We start from the raw sequence: 23,277 nt of genomic DNA, 5'->3' as shown, positions 1-23,277 counted from the left end.
GAAGGCATAGGGAAGTAATAAGTAGATGATGGGTTGCTATAGTGACAGAAGCTTAAACCCTAGTTTATGGGTTGCTTCGTTAGGGGCTGATTTGGATCCATATGTTTAATGTTGTGGTTAGGTTTACCTTATTACTTCTTTTGTAGTTGCGGATGCTTGCAAGAGGGGTTAATCATAAGTGGGATGCTTGTCCAAGTAAGGGCAGTACCCAAGCACCGGTCCGCCCACATATCAAATTATCAAAGTACCGAACGCGAATCATATGAACGCGATGAAAACTAGCTTGACGATAATTCCCATGTGTCCTCGGGAGCTCCTTTCTCATGATTAGAATTTGTCCAGGCTTATCCTTTTCTACATAAAGGATTGGGCCACCTTGTTGCACTTTATTTACTTTGTTTACTTGTTACTCGTTACTATTTATCTTATCACAAAACTATCTATCACCTACAATTTCAGTGCTTGCAGAAAACCTTACTGAAAACGCTTATCATTTCCTTCTGCTTCTCGTTGGGTTCGACACTCTTACTTATCGAAAGGACTACGATAGATCCCCTACACTTGTGGGTCATCAGGGAGCGACAAGTACGATGAGGAGAGTGACAAGGAGAAGAGCATTGAGGAGGGTGAGGAGGCAGAGTCTTCGCCATCATCCGATGGCCACAAGGAGCCCCGCACCAAGGCACACCACGACCCGAGTGGTCAAGTGGGGGGGGGGGGGCTTCTCAGCCGACTGTCTCAGGCCCCACAATGCGTAGCACGAAACACGAGCGGTCAGAGGCGGAGAGCTCGTCCGAGATGCAGCCGAAGCAGGTCTCCGCCAAACTCTGGAAGGCCGCCGTGACGAGCATCAAGGTGGTGGTACCGGTGGCTTCGACGTAAGTGTTGAAGATCATGTTCCTTCCTTGTACAATTTCCACTCGTCTGACGGCCGAGTGTCTTTGTGATTGCAACAATGATACATTGACAACATTGTTGGATTCGAATGCCCCCAAACAGGGTCAGGGCAAGGGTGACGTGGCGGACGTTGCCACCTCCAAAGGTATGGACCCACCGATTGATTTGAACTCCCGAGTCCCATCCAATTGACTTTTGTATCGATACTTCCATCTGTGTGTTTGTGCAGTGCCAACTAAGGTCATCCACCTGGATGATGACGTTAAGGCCGACCCACCTAACCCGGAGGCCAACAACAGGGCAACGACCAATGCTGACGTGATCATGCAGGAAGCCTCTAGGTCCACTCTGAGCATGATCGCCTGTCATTTATTGTGAACCATTCGAGTGGATGTACTTTAGTGATGGCACGCTGAGTGTACACACTGGGTGTAGTCCCCGAGGTTGCTGTTCATTGGGACAAATTGGTAGCAATCTTTAGAACTGTGCCTGTTGCGTAGCACCCGGAGTGCGAATCTGCACTCGGCTGACCGAGTGGGTTGCTTGGTAATATGAAGACCGGTGTGTTGTTGTCTTCGATCTTCTACATTGCTGACTCAGTGGCAAGTTGGTACTTAAAGACCAGTGTGGTGTTGTCCTTGATCTTCTTTATTGCCGACTCAGTGGCCAACAGATGTTCGAGGATCTGGTACAAGCCTAGTTTGTTCCTTCCGGCTGATTGTCTTCTTTTCCTGTTACAGAGATCATGCGAGCTTGGATCCCATTAGGTCGCCTTGGAGAAGGAGGTGCCGCAACTCCGAGTTGACCTAGAGGCTAAGAAGCACAAGAACGACCGCCTTGAGAAGGAGAAGAAGGCCTTGTGAGGTAAATTTCAACATTTGCCTGCCTGCCAATTCTTGCTTTTTTCTTTTGATCTGAGTCAGTTCGCTTTAACAGATGTTCATAGTGATAACACTCAACTCGTAAAGAGGAACATGATTTTTGTTTCTTTAGAAACCATGAAGCATGCCCTCGAGGACAAGGACAAGACAATTGTGTTAGCACAGAAGGAGGCCAGGACTAAGACCAAGGCCGCCGAGGAAAAGCTAGCATCAGTTGGCAAACTCGAGGAGAAGAACAAGATCCTGAAGGCCGCCTTGGAGGTGGCGAAAAGTGAAGCCTCTAAGTGGGAGAAGAAGTTCAATGCCTAATAGGGCCTTCAAGCAAGAGAAGAAAACCTTGAAAGAGAGAGTCGCGCAGCTCCTTGAGAAGAAGGCAACACTCGATCAATGTATCGAGGACTTCTACACAGACATGAACGAGAAGTTTGCGGGTAAGCCTTTTTTCCCGAGTGAATCTCTCTTGTCTTTGAGTTCTTGCAATTGTAGATTTTGGTGTTGTTTCCTTTGCGGCAAAGTATTGCCCCAACATGGAGCTGGAGACTAAGAGGACCGAGAGGGATCTGAATCCCACTAGGCAGCTTGTCAGGGATTAGGCGGCTTTGGCCGTCCTTCATCTGGACGAACGTTTGGACAATGCCATGGGATAAATCATCTGTCCGAGGGTCGCAATGGTGAATATCGACAAGGAGTTGCAGCCGGACGAGACCCTCCAGAATGATCTGGAGTCTTTGATGACTCGCCTAAATGAGATCCCTCGCTGAGTGCAGTCCTGGAAGAAGTTGGCAGCCCACTGTGGCGCTGATGTGGCTTTGTCACTCGTTCATGTCCATTGGAAGGATGTGAAAATGAGGAGAAGCTAAAGACACTCCGAGTGGTGAACAGAAGGAAGCTCAAGTTTGAGAACTTCATGGAGATGTTTGTTCCGGCTGCCACACGGATTGCTGACGCCATTGATCTGGACACCTTCGTCGAGCCGGCTGATACGTCCATTTTGCATCATGATTTTATATCAATATTTATTGCATTATGGACTGTTATTACACGTTCTGTCACAATACTTATGGCTATTCTCTCTTATTTTACAAGGTTTACATGAAGAGGGAGAATGTCGGCAGCTGGAATTCTGGACTAGAAAAGGAGCAAATATTAGAGACCTATTCTGCACAGCTCCAAAAGTCCTGAAACTCCACGAAAGTCATTTTTGGAATTAATAAAAAACACTGGCGAAGGAATCAGCGTAAGGGGGCCCACACCCTGCTCACGAGGGTGGGGGCGCACCCCCTGCCTCGTGGGCCCCCTGACAGGCCTCCGGTGCCCATCTTCTGCTATATGCGGTCTTTTACCCTAGAAAAAAATCAGAAGCAAGCTTACGGGACGAAACTCCGCCGCCACGAGGCGGAACCTTGGCGGAACCAATCTAGGGCTCCGGCGGAGCTGTTCTCCCGGGGAAACTTCCCTCCGGGAGGGGGAATTCATCACCATCATCATCACCAATGATCCTCTCATCGGGAGGGGGTCAATCTCCATCAACATCTTCACCAGCACCATCTCCTCTCAAACCCTAATTCATCTCTTGTATCTAATCTTTGTATCAAAACCTCAGATTGGTACCTATGGGTTGCTAGTAGTGTTGATTACTCCTTGTAGTTGATGCTAGTTGGTTTATTTGGTGGAAGATCATATGTTCAAATCCTTAATGCATATCAGTACCCCTTTGATTATGAACATGAATATGATTTGTGAGTAGTACGTTTGTTCCTGAGGACATGGGAGAAGTCTTGCTATAAGTAGTCATGTGAATTTGGTATTCGTTCGATATTTTGATAAGATGTATGTTTTCTATCCTCTAGTGGTGTTATGTGAACGTCGACTACATGAAACTTCACCATTATTTGGGCCTAGAGGAAGGCATTGGGAAGTAATAAGTAGATGATGGGCTGCTAGAGTGACAGAAGCTTAAACCCTAGTTTATGCGTTGCTTCGTAAGGGGCTGATTTGGATCCACATGTTTCATGCTATGGTTAGGTTTACCTTAATACTTATTTTGTAGTTACGGATGCTTGCAATAGGGGTTAATCATAAGTGGGATGCTTGTCCAAGAAACGGCAGTACCCAAGCACCGGTCCACCCACATATCAAATTATCAAAGTAACGAACGTGAATCATATGAACGTGATGAAAACTAGCTTGACGATAATTCCCATGTGTCCTCGGGAGCGCTTTTCTCATATAACAACTTGTCCAGGCTTGTAATTTGATACAAAAAGGAGTGGGCCACCTTGCTGCACCTTATTTACTTTCATTGCTTGTTACCCGTTGCAAATTATCCTATCACAAAACTATCTGTTACCTACAATTTCAGTGCTTGCAGAGAATACCTTACTGAAAACCGCTTGCCATTTCCTTCTGCTCCTCGTTGGGTTCGACACTCTTACTTATCGAAAGGACTACGATACATCACCTATACTCGTGGGTCATCACCGGCCAGCCCGCAACTTGATGCGTAGAAAACTCCTTTAAATGAATTTGCCCTAGAATGCCGGGTGGTTGCTGCAAACATTAAACTTCGCGTGAGTCTTGGGCTCACATACTTTGCTTTTATTTTGGGTACTTGAGAGGATCGAGGCTTTAATCAAATGACTTGACCCTCATTTTGTCTATTGGTGTGTTTTTTGACTTAGGGGAAATCTTGTTCGTGGCCAAGCCCCTGAGTGTGAAGAGTGTCTGCACTTAGATAATTTTTAACTTAGGCGAAATCTGGTTCGCAGCTAATCCCCTGAGTGTCAAACGTGTCCGCACTCGTATATTTTTTAACTTAGGCAAAATCCGGTTTGCAGCAAAGCCCCCGAGTGTGGAACGTGTCTTCACTCGGATATTATTTAACTTAGGCAAAATCTGGTTTGCAGCTAAACCCCTGAGTGTAGAGCATGTTAGCACTCGAATATATTAACTTAGGCAAAATCCGGATCGTAGCTAAGCCCCGAAGCGTGGAACATGTCCGCACTCGGATATTTTTTAACTTAGGTGAAACCTGGTTCGCAGCTAAGCCCCCCGAGTGTGGAGCGTTTCCTCACTCAAATATTTTTTTAACTTAGGAGAAATCTAGTTCACAGCTAAGCCCCCGAGTGTGGAACATGTCCGCACTCAGATTTTCTTTAATTTAGGTGAAATCTGGTTCGTAGCTAAGCCCCGAGTGTGGAGCATATCGGCAGTCGGATATATTTTTTAACTTAGGCAAAATCTGGTTCGCAGCTAAGCCGATTCACCCGCTGGGAGTGTGTTAGTTTTCGAACGCTACGAGTCACCGGAGTGAAAACATGGCGCTAGGACGAATTAGACGATATACAGGAAAAGTAAGACTTTTATTCATCTAATTTCACTCAGAAAGCTATTACAATGAGGATTTTTATTCTAGGTGTAAAACTTGCACAGCAGGTCTGTGTTACAAGCTCCGGGCTCCTCTATATCCTTGCTAAAGTTGTAGAGCAGATATGCTCTATTATTCAAGACCTTCGATATTGGCAAAGGCCCTTGCCACGGAGGTGCCAACTTGTGAGGATTTGGTTGATTCATTCAGAGGACCAGATCACCTTCCTGGAAGGCACACCCTCTGACACGTCTATCATGATAACGACATAGATCTTGCTGGTATGCAGAAGACCTAATGAGTTCTAACTCGCGCTCTTTCTCAAGGAGGTCGAGGCCATCCAGTGATAGTTCTTCAGCTTCTGCTTCTGAGTATAGATCCACCCGGGGGGAGTTATGGAGTAAGTCACTCGGCAGCTACGCTTTTGACTTGTACACCATGAAGAATGGAGTGTGATTCGTGGACTGGTTCGGGGTCATCTGCAAGCCCCGGGACCGACTATACTTAGTGACCCAGGCCCCCGCAGCATGCGTCAGGTCGCGCATAAGGCGCGACTTTATCTCCTGGAGTATCAACCCATTCACCCGCTCTGCCTGGCCATTCAACTACGAGTGAGCCACAGAGGCGTAATCGACCCGAATGCCTTGAGAGTAGCAGAACTCGCGGAATTCGTCCAAGTCAAAGGTTGACCCATTGTCCATGCTGATGCTATGGGGAATCCAAATCTTAAGATCATCTCTTTGATGAACTTTATCGCAGTCGGCGAGTCTAGATTCTTATGGGCTTCGCCTCGATCCACTTGGTAAATGTCTCTACTACTACCAGCAAATGTGTGAACCTGCTGGCCCCGATCCAGAGGGGGCCGATCATGTCAAGACCCCACACTGCAAACGTCCATGTGAGCGGGATTGTTTTCAGCACTGACACCGACTTGTGCGACTGGTTTGCGTGGAACTAGCACCCGACGCACTGGTCCATGATGTCTCAGGCAACCTCGTGGGCTCTAGGCCAATAGAAGCCTGCACGAAATGCTTTCGTGACCAGTGTCCGAGAGGAAGCATGGTGTCCACAGGTGATAACCCGCAAGTATAGGGGATCGCAACAATTTTCAAGGGTAGAGTATTCAACCCAAATTTATTGATTTGACACTTCGTCTATTGGGGAAGAAGAAGAGGTGGAGTAGCAGGCGGATCTCATCCCTCCTGCGTACTCCCCGTACTCAAAGTGACTCTGAGAGATTGCGCTTCTCTACTAATCGCATTCTGTTCAAGACTCACTGTTTTCATGATCGAATGACAAAATAGATATACGAAAAGGGGAGCCAAAGGATATTTTCAAGTATTAGCAGCTGAGTTCTCAATTCAACCACACTGAAAGACTTAATACCTGCAACAAAGTATTTAGTAGCAAAGTAGTATGGAAGTAACAATAATGGTGGCAAAAGTGACAGTAGCAGTTTTGTAGCAATCGTAATAGTAGCAACAGAGAAGTAACTTAGCAAAGATCAATATGGAACGAGCTCGTGGGCAATGGATCAGTGATGGATAATTATGTCGGATGACATTAATCATGCAACAGTTATAACATAGGGTGCACAAAACTAGCACCAGTTCATCAGTATAATGTAGGCATGTATTTCGAATATAGTCATACATGCTTATGGAAAAGAACTTGCATGACATCTTTTGTCCTACCCTCCCGTGGTAGTGGGATCCTAATGGAAACTAAGGGATATTAAGGCCTCCTTTTAATAGAGTACCGGACCAAAGCATTAGCACTTAGTGAATACAAGAACTCCTCAAACTATGGTCATCGCCGAGAAGTGTCCCGACTATTATCACTCTGGGGTTTGCCGGATCATAACACGTAGTTGGTGACTATAACGTGCAAGATAGGATCAAGAACACTCATGTATTCATGAAAAAATAATATGTTCAAATCTGAAATCATGGCACTCGGGCCCTAGTGACAAGCATTAAGCATGGCAAAGTCATAGCAACATCAATCTTAGAACATAAAGGATACTAGGGATCAAACCCTAACAAAACTAACTCGATTATGTGGTAAATCGCATCCAACCCATCACCGTCCAGCAAGCCTAGGATGGGATTACTCACGCACGGTGGTGAGCATCATGAAATTGGTGATGGAGGATGGTTGATGATGACGATGGCGACAGATTCCCCTCTCCGGAGCCCCGAACGGACTCCAGATCAGCCCTCCCGAGAAAGAACATGGCTTGGCGGCGGCTCTGTATCGTAAAACATGATGAACCTTCTCTTTATTTTTTCTCCCCGAACGTGAATATATGGAGTTGGAGTTGAGGTCGGTGGAGGTCCAGGGGCCCACGAGGCAGGGGGCGTACCGAGGGAGGTAGTGCGCGCCCCCACCCTCGTGGCCAGGGTGTGCGCCCCCTTCAGCTGATTCTTCCGCCAGTATTTTTTATTAATTCCATAAAGGGACTCCATGAAGTTTCAGGTCATTCCGAGAACTTTTATTTCTGCACAAAAATAACACCATGGAAATTCTGCTGAAAATTGCGTCAGCCCGGGTTACTTCCATCCAAATCATGCAAATTAGGGTCCAAAACAAGGGCAAAAGAGTTTGTAAAAGTAGATACGTTGGAGACGTATCAACTCCCCCAAGCTTAAACCTTTGCTTGTCCTCAAGCAATTCAGTTGATAAACTGAAATTGATAAAGAAAAACTTTTACAAACTCTGTTTGATCTTGTTGTTGCAAATATGTAAAGCCAACATTCAAGTTTTCAGCAAAGATTATGAACTAACCATATTCACAATAACATTTAGGTCTCACATTTACTCATATCAATGGCATAATCAACTAGCGAGTAATAATAATAAATCTCGGATGACAACACTTTCTCAAAACAATCATGATATGATAGAACAATATGGTATCTCGCTAGCCCTTTCTGAAACCACAAAACATAAATGCAGAGCACCCCTGAAGATCAAGAACTGACTAGACATTGTAATTCATGGTAAAAGAGATCCAGTCACAGTCATACTCAATATCAATTAATAACAATGCATACAAATGAAAGTGGTGCTCTCTAGTTGGCGCTTTTTATAAGAGGATGATGACTCAGCATAAAAGTAAATAGATAGGCCCTTCACAGAGGGAAGCAGGGATTTGCAGAGATGCCAGAGCTCGAGTATTGAAACAGAGATAAATAATATTTTGAACGGCATACTTTCATTGTCAACATAAAAACCAAGAGATCTCGATATCTTCCATGCTACATACATTATAGGCGGTTCCCAAACAGAATGGTAAAGTTTATACTTCCCCACCACCAACAAGCACATTCACGCCTGGTCCGAAACACCGGGTGTCATCCAACTAACAACAATCTTGGGGGAGTTTGTTTGCAATTATTTTGATTTGATTTGAGCATGGGACTGGGCATCCCGGTTATCAATAATTTTCTTGTGAATGATGAGTGGAGTCCACTCATCGTGAGAATAACCTGCCTAGCATGGAAGATATAGACATCCCTAGTTGATACTTGAGCTATTCGAGCATACAAAACAGAATTTCATTTGAAGGCTTAGAGTTTGGCACATGAAAATTACTTGGAACGGCAGGTAAATACCGCATATAGGTAGGTATGGTGGACTCATATGGACAACTTTGGGATTATGGAAGTGGATGCACAAGCAGTATTCCCAGTTAGTACAAGTGAAGGCTAGAAATAGACTGGGAAGCGACCAACTAGAGAGCGACACAATCATGAACATGCATTAGGATTAACCAACAATGAGTGCAAGCATGAGTAGGATATAAATCACCTTGAACATAAATATCATGGAGGCTATGTTGATTTTGTTTCAACTAAATGCGTGAACATGTGCCAAGCCAAGTCACTCGAATCATTCGAAGGAGGATACCACCCTATCATACTACATCACAACCATTTTAATAGCATGTTGGCACGCAAGGTAAACCATTATAAACTCTCAGCTAATTAAGCATGGCATGAGTAACTATAATCTCTAATTGTCATTGCAAACATGTTTTATTCATAAGAGGCTGAATCAGGAATGATGAACTAATCATATTTACAAAAACAAGATAGGTCGAGTTCATACCAGCTTTTCCTCATCTCAATCATTTCATCATATATCGTCATTATTGCCTTTCACTTGCACGACCCGACGGTGTGGATAATAATAATAGTGCACGTGCATTGGACTAAGCTGGAATCTGCAAACATTTAATTGAAAGGAGAAGACAAGGTAATATGGGATCTTTGTTAGATGAAAAATAGTGCATATGAGAGCCACTCATCATTTACATCATGGCCTTCTCCTCTCGACCCCCAAAGAAAAGAAAAGAATTTCAAAGAAACACACTAAAATGTTTTTGGAGTTTTTGTTTTTCTGAAGAAAGTAAAATGAATGAGAAAGACTATTTACATGGGAAAGCTCCCAACAAGCAATAGAAGATTGAGAAATCTGTTTTTGGGTTTTCTTTTGATTACGACTACGACAAGCATGGAAAGTGAAATAGCTAAAAAGCTATAACTATTTTTTTGGTTTTTCTCAAAGTTTTTCAAACACACAAGAAGAAAGAAGGAAAAGAGAATAAACTAGCATGGATAATACAATGAAAAAGTATGAACACCAACAACTAGGATGAGTGTGTGAACATGAATATAATGTCGGTGAGAAATACGTACTCCCCCAAACTTAGGCTTTTGGCCTAAGTTGATCTAAGGCCACCACTGGCCTGGATGATATCCGACATCATAGTTGGGGTCGTACTGTGCTGCGGCTGCTGCCGCCTGACGAACTGCTTCCTAGAGACGAGCGGCCTCCACAGATCTCTCATACTCGTTTGCCTCTCTGGTTATAACATATCTCTCATTTGCCTAAAAGTTAAAGAAGGCAGGAGCAGGAAGCGTAATATGGATAGCACGCCGTCTATCAAATATTAGTCGGTACTGGAGGGACTAATCGTTCCTCTCAAGAAACTGGTAGTGAACCATAGCATTATAATTTCGAAAAGCATGTGGCAACTCAATATCATTTTCTCTTATGGATAGCCCAAGACAATTAGCTAAATGACTTGCATAAATCCCACCAAATAAATATCCATCTTTAGCATTAAGATGTAACCTTCGTACAACAATGGCCCCCAAGTTATATCGTTTATCACCTAATACTGCACTCTTGAGGACACTAAGATCTGGGACACAAATGTGGCAATGCTCCTGCTTACCGTTAATGCATCTACCTATAAAGAGAGCAAAGTAATGTATGGTAGGAAAATGAATGCTCCCTATGGTTGCTTGTGTGATATTTCGAGTTTCTCCCACAGTGATGCTAGTAAGAAAATCATTATATTCAGATTTGTGAGGATCATTAAAGATGCCCCACTGTGGGATTTTGCAAGCGATATTAAAATCTTCAAGGTCCATGGTATATGATTTATCATAGAGGTCAAATATAACAGTGTGAGTGTTGCACTTAGATGAAAAGTTAAACCTCCGGACAAAGGAATCAGTAAGGTAATAATATTGCCGACACTTATCTAATACGAAGTCCTCAAGATCAGCATTACCCACATACGCATCAAATTCATCCTTGAAGCCTGCTTGGATCATAAATTCATCAGACAACCATTCACAGGGCCGCACTTGAGCTTCCCTTCGTGGTTCGAGGTCTGGCTCACGTATCGCGAGCCTCGGGGCTTGCTTCCTTTAAGAACCACCTTGGTACATTTTCCTAAACATTTTTCTTCCTCTGAAAAAATTCTGAAATTTTTAGTGACTCAAAATAAAAGTGAACCAAACTCAACAAGATTGATAGCAACTACTCCCACAAGTGCCTAGAGACTATATCATGCATTAAAACTACTTTGGACCATATATATTTGACATGCAAGCTCAAGAACAGGGTCACCTCAGCAACAAAAGATTGCAATAAATAAAGCACTAGAACAAAAACTAATTGGACCATTGTAGGAGTCACATACCAAAGAACAATCCCCCAAAGCAGTTTTGTGAATGGAGCTTTGAGCAAGGAGATCACAAATGGCAGCAAAATGAGCAAGCACACGGGTTTGAGCTACGCAATGATTTTTTTCTTGAGGAAGATGAAGTGTGTGGGTGCTGGAATATGTGGAGGGGGGACACGTGGAGCCCACGAGGCAGGGGGCGCGCCCTGCACCCTCATGACTCACTGGTGCATCCCCTGGTGTGTTCTCAGTGCCAGAAATTCTCAAATATTCTATAAAAAATCATACTAAATTTTTAGGGCATTTGGAGACCTTTTATTTTCGGGGTGTTTTTTATTGCATGGACAATTCAGAAAACAGACAGAAAATACTTTTTTTTCTTTATTTAAACTAAATAATAGAAAGTGAAAGGAGGGTACAGAGTGTTGTGTTTTCTAACTTCATCCATCTCATGCTCATCAAAAGGAATCCATTAACAAGGTTGATCAAGTCTTATTAACAAACCTCTTTCGAATAACATGAATCCGGAGAATTTTCGAATAACACTAGGTTACCTCAACGGGGATATGCATGTCCCCAACAATAAGAATATCATATTTCTTTTGACAGTAGGAAGAGGGAATTCAAAACCTCCAATAGTAATAGTGGAAATTTTTCCAATAGAAATGATAGTATGAACTTGAGGTTGTTTCTTCGGAAAGTGTACTGTATGCTCATTACCATTAACACGAAAAGTGATATTGCCCTTGTTGCAATCAATAGCAGCCCCTGCAGTATTCAAAAAGGGTCTACGAAGGATGATCGACTTACTGTCGTCCTCGGGAATATCAAGAATAACAAAGTCCGTTAAGATAGTAACGTTTGCAACCACAATAGGCACATCCTCACAAATGCCGCTGGGTATAGTAGTTGATTTATCAACCATTTTCAAAGCGATTTCAGTAGGTGTCAACTTATTCAAGTCAAGTCTACGATATAAAGAGAAAGGCATAACACTAACACCGGCTCCAAGATCACATAAAGCAGTTTTAACATAGTTTCTTTTAATGGAGGATGGTATAGTTGGTACTCATGGATCTCCAAGTTTCTTCGGTATTCCACCCTTAAAAGTGTAATTAGCAAGCATGGTGGAAATTTCAGCTTGCAGTATCTTTCTTTTATTTGTAACAATATCTTTCATATACTTAGCATAAGGATGCATTTTAAGCATATCAGTCAAACGCATAAGCAAAAAGATAGGTCTAATCATTTCAGCAAAGCGCTCAAAATCCTGATCATCCTTTTTCTTGGATGGCTTAGGAGGAAAAGGCATGGGTTTCTAAACCCATGGTTCTCTTTCTTTACCGTGCTTCCTAGCAACAAAGTCTCTCTTATCACAACATTGATTCTTTGATTGTGGGTTATCAAGATCAACAGCAAGTTCAATCTCTACATCATTATCATTACTAGGTGGAGCCTCAACATGAACATCAATATTAACATTATCACTAGGTTCATGTTCATCACCAGATTGTGTCTCAGCATCAGAAATAGAAATATCATTGGGGTTCTCAGGTGTGTCAATAACATGTTCACTAGAAGCACGCAAAGTCCTATCAATATTCTTTTTGATTTTCTTAGAAGGACTAGGTGTATCAGTATTAATTCTCTAAGAATCTTGCTCAACTCTCTTAGGATGGCCCTCAGGATACAAAGGTTCCTGGGTCATTTTACCACCTCATAACTTTAACAACATTACCATTGTTCTTATTATTTAACTCATGGAGCAAATCATCTTGTGACTTAAGTACTTGTTCTACTTGAGTCGTAACCATGGAAGCATGTTTACTAATAAGCTTAAGATCACTTTTAACTCTAGACATATAATCACTCAAGTGTTCAACTATATAAGCATTACGTTTCAATTGTCTACCAACATATGCATTGAAGTTTTCTTTTTAACAATAAAATTATCAAACTCATCCAAGCATTGACTAGCAGACTTATTATATGGGATATCACCTTCATCAAATCTATAGAGAGAATTTACCTTTACTACCTGTGCCAGGTTATAGAGACCATGTATCTGTTCAATAGGCGGTAAATTCTTAACTTCTTCACCTTTAATACCTTTTTCTTTCATAGTTTTCTTTGCCTCTTGCATATCTTCACGGCTGAGAAATATAATACCCCTTTTCTTCGGAGTTGGCTTAGTAGTTGGTTCAGAAAGTGTCCAATCATTATCATTACTCAATATATTATTCAATAGCAATTCAGCTTGGTCAACAGTTCTTTCCCTAAAAACACAACCAGCACAACTATCCAGGTGGTCTCCAGAAGCATAGGTTAGTCCATTGTAAAAGATATCAAGTATTTCATTTTTTCTTGAGAGGATGATCACGCAAAGCATTAAGTAATTGGAGAAGCCTCCCCCAAGCTTGTCGGAGACTCTCTTCTTCAATTTGCACAAAATTAAATATTTTCCTTAAGGCAGCTTGTTTCTTATGAGCAGGAAAATATTTTGCAGAGAAGTAATAAATCATATCCTAGGGACTACGCACACAACCAGGAGCAAGAGAGTTAAACCATATTTTAGCATCACCCATTAATGAGAAAGGAAACAACTTAAGAATATAGTAATAGCAAATTTTTTCCTCATGAGTAAATAGGTTGGCTATATCATTTAATTTAGTAAGATGTGTCACAACAGTTTCAGATTCATAACCCTAGAAAGGATCAGATTCAACCAAAGTAATTAACTCAGGACCAACAGAGAATTCATAATCCTTATCATAACACAGATAGGTGAAGTAGCAAAAGCAGGATCATATTTCATTCTAGCATTCAAAGACTTTTATTTCAGCTTAGCTAACAGTTTCTTAAGATCATATCTATCATTGCAAGCAAATAAGTCTCTAGTAGTTTCTTCATCCATAACATAACCTTCAGATACAACAGGCAATTCATATCTAGGGGGAGAATCTTCATCATCACTTTCATTAATATCATCAGTTTCAGTAATTTCATTCTCTCTAACCCTAGCAAGTTGTTCATCAAGAAATTCACCTAGTGGCACATTATTATGAAGCAGAGATGTAGTATCATCATAAGTATTATGCATAGCAGAAGTGGCATCATCAATAACATGCGACATATCAGAATCAATAGCAGGTGTAGGTGTTGCAAGTTTACTCAAAACAGAAGGTGAATCAAGTGTAGAGCTAGATGGCAGTTCCTTACCTCCCTCATAGTTGAGGGATAGATCTTGGTTTTGTTATCTTTCAAATTCCTCATAGTGATCAACAGATATAAATCCCAAGTGAATCAGAGAATAGAGCTATGCTCCCCGACAACAGCGCCAGATAAAGGTCTTGATAACCCACAAGTATAGGGGATCACAACAGTTTTTGAGGGTGGAGTATTCAGCCCAAATTTATTGATTCGACACAAGGGAAGCCAAAGAATGTTCTCAAGTATTAGCAACTGACTTGTCAATTCAACCACACCTGAAAGACTTAATATCTGCAGCAAAGTATTTAGTAGCAAAGTAGTATGGAAGTAACGGTAACAGTGGCAAAAGTAACAGTAGCAGTTTTGTAGCAATCGTAACAGTAGCAACGGAGAAGAAACTTAACGAATACCAATATGAAACGAGCTCGTAGGCAATGGACCAGTGATGGATAATTATGTTGGACGGCATTCATCATGCAACAGTTATAACATAGGGTGACATAGAACTACCTCCAATTCATCAATATCATGTAGGCATGTATTCTGAATATAGTCATACATGCTTATGGACTAGAACTTGCGTGACATCGTTTGTCCTACCCTCTGTCGGTGCAAAAGACCCGGGGCCTGTTACCCTGATTGTGCACATGCACAAGATCAAGATTGAAGCATCAGAACAAGGTGACGAGCGACCAAGAGATTCAAAACATCAACAGGCATATCGAAAAGGATCCAAGGCCAAGTTAGAGGAGCCAGATACTATCAAGAGAGAAGCCTCCCTTGCCGGGAAGGCGAGACCGTCAAGGGGAGAGGCCACTGCTAGAAGGATATGACCAACGCGTCCCGGCAGGGCCTGCCGGGACTCATGGAGACTAGATTATGTCACCAACTACTCCACCATGACCCACGTCATCGATCAGTGCGGTGTCAAACCGCGGAGTGATTAAGTGGCAACCAGTCGCCACATGGCGGCCACTTCCTACCAAGGAAACCTACAAATGACATCCGTCCAATCATGTGTCAAGTGAGCAGGCATGGAGCTAGCAAGATAGCCCGACAAACCTTGCCGAGCAACCAACAACATGACACTAAGCGGTGCATTACATGCACACCGACGACCTGCAGAGTTAGGTATGATAGCACTATTTGTTATCATATCAGTGTCTAATGATTAATTTGCCACTGTGGTGACCCCTTAATCTAAAAAAGGAGGCCCATGGCAACCATTCAAGGGGTTAGGAAGTTAGACCACTCACACCCCCGTACGCGCGTAGTCACGGCTGCCCTAAAGCAACCCCTGTCGGGCAAGTGTACTACGCACCACCACCAACTTTCCACCATCAATCCACCAAAGTAGGAGTAGGGTTTTACGCTGCCCGTGTGAGTATGTTGGTGTGCTCTTTGTGCAACGCGACTCCCCCCGCCGAACCAGCAAGGGGACGTCCTCGTCTCATAGGCGGCCGTGGTTTCCTGCGACATCTTTGGCGCACCAGGTAGGGGGATTGCTTGTGCGAACCTGAAGGCGTAAGCAGCACGTCATATTCATCACCATCTGCAACTTTGATGGCGCCATCGACCATGGCGCCCAAGAAGATGTCAACTTCTTCGGCTCATCCGTCCACCTCAAAGGCTCCACTACTCGCGACCTCCAACGCTGTGGGGGGCGCGTAGACGCGTGAGGACACAGACGCTGCTGGGGATGTGGTCGGAGCAGGAGGCAACACTGCCATTTCTCCCGCAGCCGACGCAAGAGCAAGAGATGCCGGAGGAGGGCAACATCAGCAACACCTCGACGGCCGCACTCCGCTTGCCATTGGGCGGAGCCATAGAGATGGCACTCGTTCTGGGGCGAACCACCGCCCTCCGACCATCCTTGCCGCAGGCACGACCGTTGTGTGTGCGCTTTCCCCGGGGTGAGTTGACTGAGCTAATGCGCCCAACGGAGCTGATGGCCCTCGAGAACCTCCGCCTCACCACCCTGCCACCCAGGTGATTGCACCACAACAGCGGGGGCGCAGTGCCACCGCCGCTGGTTCCATCAGGAGCCGAGCGACAGGACGATCGACATCATCATCATCATCTATGCCAAGAACAGCCTCGAAGGCAATGGCGCGGGCTCAGCTACTGCTGAGGTTTCCACCAGCGGCTGAGCAGATGGACAAATGGCATGCCACCATCCAAAGTCTACTCGGTTTCGCCGAAGCCGAGGGCTCACGACGAGCTGCCCTGCCATGACCTTCCCAAGCAACGGCAACGACCCACGCTGGTGCACGTACGGAGGGAGCCATCCCTACGGTGCAGTCCCCACAATGACAACCAACACGGGCGCGTCCGAACCAAGACCCCGATGACGTCTCGATGGCCTCCTCTGATCCTCAAACACATCCACACCAATGACGAACCCCAGAAGATAGGCGAAGAGGATACATGTGCATCGTCGAGCAATGCCACGGCAACCTCCTCCGAGCCGACGGGCGCGACGACCCCGACATCGATGGGCCCATTCTCGGTGCTGGCACGCCCCTGCCCTTCAAGGTTGGCTGCCTTGCCTTCACCCGTGAGCCGTGGAAAGTCTGTTGGCCATCTGTTCGCACGTTCAAGCCAAAGACACCTGAGAAGTACGACGAGAGGCTGAACCAGGTAGAGTTTCTGAGCATCTACACCATCGTTGTTTAGGCTGTTGGGGGAAGAGATGAGAAGGTGTTCGCCAACTACTTCTCGTTGGCCCTCAAGTCCAACGTGAGGTCTTGGTTGATGCACCTGCTGGAGAACTCTATTTCGTCATGGGCAGACATGTGCCTCGAGTTCATCAGTGCTTTCACCGATGGCCACCAGGAACCGGGTTGTCCTAGCGATCTGTAGCTTCTCCAGCAGAAGGAAGGAGAAACCCTCCGTAAGTATTTACAGATATTCAGCAAAGTTCATAGAAATATTTCCAATATCCATCCAGCAGCCGTCATAGCCACCTTCCAGTCCAATGTGTGCAACCGCCGGATCCGTTCTAAGATGAACGTGCGGTTGCCCAAGACTATGAAGGACCTGTACACCCTAGTGGATAAGTGTGCATGGATGGAGGAAGGAAGGAAGTTGCCCAGGGAGGAAGATTGTATCGATGTTGATTCAGAGGATGATGATGAGTCCACCAGTTAGAAGAAGATTAAGAAGTGCAGTAAGAAGTGGAGGGATAAGACAGTGTTGACTATTGAAGAGTGAGGCACCCCAAGTACCTGCAAGATCGCCAAGGTTCAGGCCCCCGGCAGGGAGGTTATCGTGTGCGCCGATTACCGGGAAGCTGCAGGTGCTGAGAAGGCCGGGAAGGGTGATGGGTCGTACTGCAAGATCCACCAGACCAATGGCCACGACCTTCAGGAGTGCTATTAGGTTGATCAATTGGTCAAGAGAAAGAGAGCAGAATGTGAGAAGCGTGATAAGGAAAAGGGTCAGAATGTCGCTGGCGGTAAGGGCAGAGGTGATGGAGCAAATCACCCCGGCAAGCCCTTTCGAATAAAGGAAAAGCCGCCAGAGGCCAGGAGAAGGAAGTCTGTGACGATGAGATGATAAAGGGGATGAAGAGAAAACTAGTGAGCAAGATTTTTAGAAGTCCACGGACGCCCTGTGCATTGACGGGGGTGCATCTTTGCACACCTCCCATCGCCAACTCAAGCAGTGGGCACGAGAAGTCAATGCCGTGGAACCAGCGCCAGAGGCCCGGAAGCCACTCAAATAGTCCCATACACCCATCATATTTGACGAAGAGGACCATCCTAACCGTACCACCGCGGTAGGATGCTTGGCTTTGTTGGTTTATCCAGCAATTCGCAACCTCAAGGTCATGAAGATGCTGGTGGACGGAGAGACCATACTGAATCCGATTTCCCCAGCAGTTATCAGCAAGCTTCATATAGTAGAGGAAGAACTAGAAGTTACAGACACGTTTCAAGGAGCCAACCCTGGCAGGAGTCATCCTAAGGGAAAGATTACATTTCCAGTAACATTTGGGGGAGAGCTTAACTACCGGACTGAGAAGATTGTGTTTAATGTAGTTGATCTCCCCCTTCCATACAAGGGGATCCTTGGATGCCCGGCCTTGGCTAAATTCATGGCGGCATCCCACTATGCCTACAACACCCTGAAGATGCTTGGGCCACTAGGAGTCCTCACCATCCCGCCAGATAAGAAATATGCCATCATTTGTGTGGAAAAGATGTACCTGGACGCGGTCACGGCAGAGGCAACGACGGCAGCAGTTCCCGCAAAGGAAAACAAAGGGAAGAAACATGATTGTAGGACCTCCGGCAAAGAGTCCGGGAAGCATGCCCCCTTAGAGTGCACGACACCCATTGACGACGTGCCGGAGTGTTCCAACAACAAGAGATCCAAGGTTGTTGCTTCACAAGTGAAAAAGGTCCCGGCAGGGTTGGCTGGTGTTGATGGTACTTTCACCATCAACGCCACCCTCGATGACAAATAGGAAAGCGCGTTGGTTGCCTTCCCATGGGCGAATATCAATGTCTTTGCTTGGAAACCATCTGATATCCCCGGTGTTCAGGGAGGTAATCGAGCACCACCTTGCTGTCAGCCCACATGCCAGACCTGTTAAGAAGAAAGTCCGGAAGCATGCCTTGGAGAGGTGACAGTTTATTAAAGAAGAAATCAAGAAGCTTGAGGCAGCTGGTTTGGTCAGAGAAGTGCTACATCCCACCTGGCTAGCAAACCCAGTGGTGGTTCGGAAGGCAAACGAGAAGTGGAGGTTGTGCATTGAATTTACAGATCTCAAGAAGGCTTGCCCGAAGGACCTGTTTCCCTTGCCGCGTATTAATCAGATTGTGGATGCCACTTCAGGTTGTGATTTGCTCTCATTTCTGGATGCCTATTCTGGGTACCACCGGATCTTCATGTCCAAAGAAGACGAGCAGAAGACATCATTCATCACTCCATGTGGTACGTACTGCTTTGTACGCATGCCATTTGGATTAAAGAGTGTCGGGTCCACCCTTGCAAGGGCAGTCCAGATTGGTTTTGAACCTTAGCTGCACAGAAACATTGAGGCTTATATGGATGACATTGTGGTCAAAACCAAGGACAGATCAACTCTCATTCGGGATTTGGAGGAGGCGTTTGCAAATCTGCGCAAGGTCAACTTGAAGCTAAATCCAAAGAAGTGTGTGTTTGGCGTTCCCTCCGGCAAGCTGCTTGGATACTTTGTGTCCCATAGGGGGATCGAGGCCAATCCCGACAAGATCAAGCCCATTGAGCAGAATCAAGTGCCAAGGACAGTCAAAGATGTGAGGCGCCTGACGGGATGTGTTGCTGTGCTAAGCATATTCATCTCCAAGTCTGCCGAGCGTGCCCTGCCGTTCTTCAAGATTTTGAAGAAGGCAGGTCCCATGAAGTGGACCCCTGAAGCAGACACAACTTTGCAAGAGTTGAAGACCTACCTGTCCTCTGGGCCTACCTTGGTTGCACCCAAACCCCTGGAGCCGTTGTTGCTATACTTATCAGCAACCAACCAAGTGGCTAGTGCAGCCTTGGTAGCACAGCGAGAAGTGGATGAGAAAGAGAGTGAGCAGAGGCCGGCAGACCCAGATAAGGATCAGAACAGCAGCAAGCACGGCAACAATGACAACCCCAAGGACGCGGCAGGGAAGAAAATTGTGCAGCACCCAGTGTACTTCGTCAGCTCTTTGTTACAGGGGGCTAGGTCGAGGTACTCTGGCGTGCAAAAGTTGATCTTTGGCCTCATCATGGCCTCAAGGAAACTGCACCACTACTTCCAAGCCCATGAGATCATGGTTGTTAATCGTTCCCCATTGCAATGGATACTCCGAAACCCATAGGCTACCGGCAGAATAGTGGAGTGGGCTTTGGAGCTATCCAGCTTTGGTTTCAGGTTTGAGAGGACATCAACTGTCCAGAGCAGGGCACTGGCAGAGTTTATTGCAGAATGAACACCAACGCCTGATGAGGAAGTGATAGAGATAGTTATCCCCGACCAGGAATCCCCCCAAGAATGGATTTTGTATTTTGATGGTGCTTTTTCCCTGCAACGTGCAGGGGCTGGCGTGCTTCTTGTCACCCCCTCCGGGGAGCACTTGAAGTAATCATCCAGATGCATTTTGCCCGGGAAGAAGCAACCAACAATATAGCAGAATATGAAGGGCTCCTTGTCGGGCTCAGAATTGCAACATAATTGGGAATTAAGAAGCTGATCATTCAAGGAGATTCATAGCTGGTAGTGAGGAAAGTCAACAAGTATTATCAAAGTCCATTGATGGAGGCATACATCGAGGAAGTGAGAAGATTGGAGGAGCACTTTGACGGATTACAAATAGAGCACGTACCCCGTGTGGAAAACATCATAGCTGATCATCTGTCAAAGTGTGTTGCACAGAAGCTTCCTGTGGAGCCAGGGACTTTCGTTCTCCGTCTTACTCAGCCCTCTGTATCCCTAGCAACAATGGCCGGGAAGAGGAGAACGTTGGACACCAGAAAACCTCTCCCAGTAGAGTCGTCTGCTCCTAGCACAGACCCTACCAGAAACAACTCCTCGCAGCCTGCCGGGCCACCCCCTCCAGCCGGGTCCATGAACCCCGCTTACGAGGCTAGTGCTCCTGCAGTAGAGGAGGTGCCGCTAGTCCTCGTTGCCAAGCCACATCCTCCAACTTGGGCAAGGCACATTGTCCGCTTCCTCCAAAGTGGAGAGCTTCCCAGCAATCAAGACGAAGATGAAAAAGTAACCCGGAGGGCTAGTATGTATTAGTTTGTTGATGACACTCTGTATAGAAGGAGGCCCAACGGTGTGAAATTGAAGTGTGTCTTCTCGGAATAAGGAAAGGAACTGCTGGCTGAGAGACACAAAGGAATGTGCGGCTCCCACATTGGATCAAGGGCGTTAGTTGGGAAAGCATTCCAGGAAGGATTCTATTGGCCCACAACCCTCCAAGATGCGGTTGAGCTAATCACTAAGTGTGAAGCCAGTCAGTTCCATTCCACGAAAACTCACCTGCCTGCCCAAGCGCTTCAGACAATCCCTCTATCATGGCCATTTTCGGTCTGGGGGATCAATATCCTCGGCCCTTTCCCCCAAGCAATCGGGGGCTTTGAATTCTTGTTCGTTGCCATCGACAAGTTTACAAAGTGGCCGGAAGTGACTGCCATGAGAAAGGTGACTGCTCAGTCAGCTATCAAGTTCGTGAAAGATCTGGTGTGTCGTTTTGGAGTTCCGGCAAGGATCATCACCGACAACGACACCCAATTCACGAGTCGTGCCTTCATGCAATATGTTCATGTCCTCGGATGCAAGATCTTATTCGCCTCTATCGCACACCCCCGAAGCAATGGACAAGCTGAGAGGGCGAACACTGAAGTGCTACACAGACTCAAGACAAGAACCAATTATAAGCTGCAGAAGCACGGCAGTCGGTGGATCGAGGAGCTGCCGGTAGTTCTTTGGTCCCTCAGAATGATACAAAACCGAGCTATCGGGCAGACTCCCTTCTCCCTGGCCTACGGGGCATAAGCAGTCATCCCTAGGGAACTCATTTCTGGGTCGCTTTGAGTACTTGCTTACGATGAAATCGTACAAGATCAGCACCGGTGTGACGATGCTGTGCTACTCGAGGAGAACCATCTCCGGGCTGCTACGCGTGCTGCACGCTATCAGCAAGCCCTGCGTCGCTATCAGCAAGCCCTGCGTCGCTATCATAGCCGCAGGGTTCATGCCCGGTGTTTTGAGGAAGGTGACCTTGTCCTTATGCGCGTTCAGTCCACCAAGGGTACACACAAGTTGTCACCGAAGTGGGAAGTCCCTTACCGGGTAGTACAAGTTACCAGACCTGGCACAGTCCGGCTGGAGACCAGAGATGGCACTCTGTTGCAAAACTCATGGAATATTGAGCATCTCCGCAAGTTCTACCCGTAAGGTGCGAGGCTGCTGGGCCCTGCCCGGCAACCACCCATTTGTACAGGCCTTGCCTTAGTTGCATGTAACCCCTTGTACAAAGCCGGGGCGATGACCCCGTGCAAGAGAAAATAAGAAGCGTTGTAGGGGGTCCCCAACCTAGATTGCATGCATGCATGAGCATTCGAGATCACCGCATAAGCATTTTTATGAGCATTTGCATATGCATATAGATAGGATCGCATCCTGCATTCATTCTCATTTGCATGAAGCTACAGGTTCTTATCATGGGCTTTGCTTCGACAAGGAGTTGAGGAGATTGCCCGGCACTGCGGTCCCCGGCAAGCCAGACAGATAAGTTCTACCTCTTGTCCATTCGTGTTTTGTAAGCTATAACTTGTGCGTTAGAAAACCTTGCCGCTCCTTCTAGACTTAGGTGCTCCCATTCTTGACCTGAACGTTGCTTCGGTCAAGGTGGCCACAGTTAACTTTGATAAAAGGAAGTTGGCGTGGGGCTGGCCCCTTTGTCTGTAACCCGGCAGATGAGGTTCTCCGGCAGGCAAAAGGGGGGGCCGGCAGAATAAGCCTGCCGGGACAAACTCGTTTATTTACATTAAAGGGGCATCTCACCTCTGCATTGACATATACATGCACGGGTTCCCGACAAGGTTCATCTTTTTCATTAACATGCTGATACAAGTGCAAGCATTATAGAACACAAACATGAACATGAGAGATTACATTATTTGAATTTAAATTTGGCAAGTGCCTATAGATTTAAGATTGAAAAAGATAAGGGACCTGTAAACTCCTCTCCCTGTTCCTTCTCCCCCCAGGATGCGCGGAGAGAAGAAAGGGGGTGGGAGCAGCACCCAAGCCAGAGTCCACCCTGATCTCATCGAGGCCTGCCGGGCGCAAGGCCTGACAAGATTGGGAGTGGCGAAGCTGTGAAGGAGGGAGACAGCCCGGCGACGTCCTTGGTCACCACCGCTAGGGCCTTCCAGAAGCCTCAACTCGAGCGACAGTGGAGTTATCCACC

This window comes from Triticum dicoccoides, chromosome 5B (genome assembly GCF_002162155.2).
Source record: "Triticum dicoccoides isolate Atlit2015 ecotype Zavitan chromosome 5B, WEW_v2.0, whole genome shotgun sequence".
Taxonomy (NCBI): domain Eukaryota; kingdom Viridiplantae; phylum Streptophyta; class Magnoliopsida; order Poales; family Poaceae; genus Triticum; species Triticum dicoccoides.
This window is presented reverse-complemented; position numbering follows the sequence as displayed.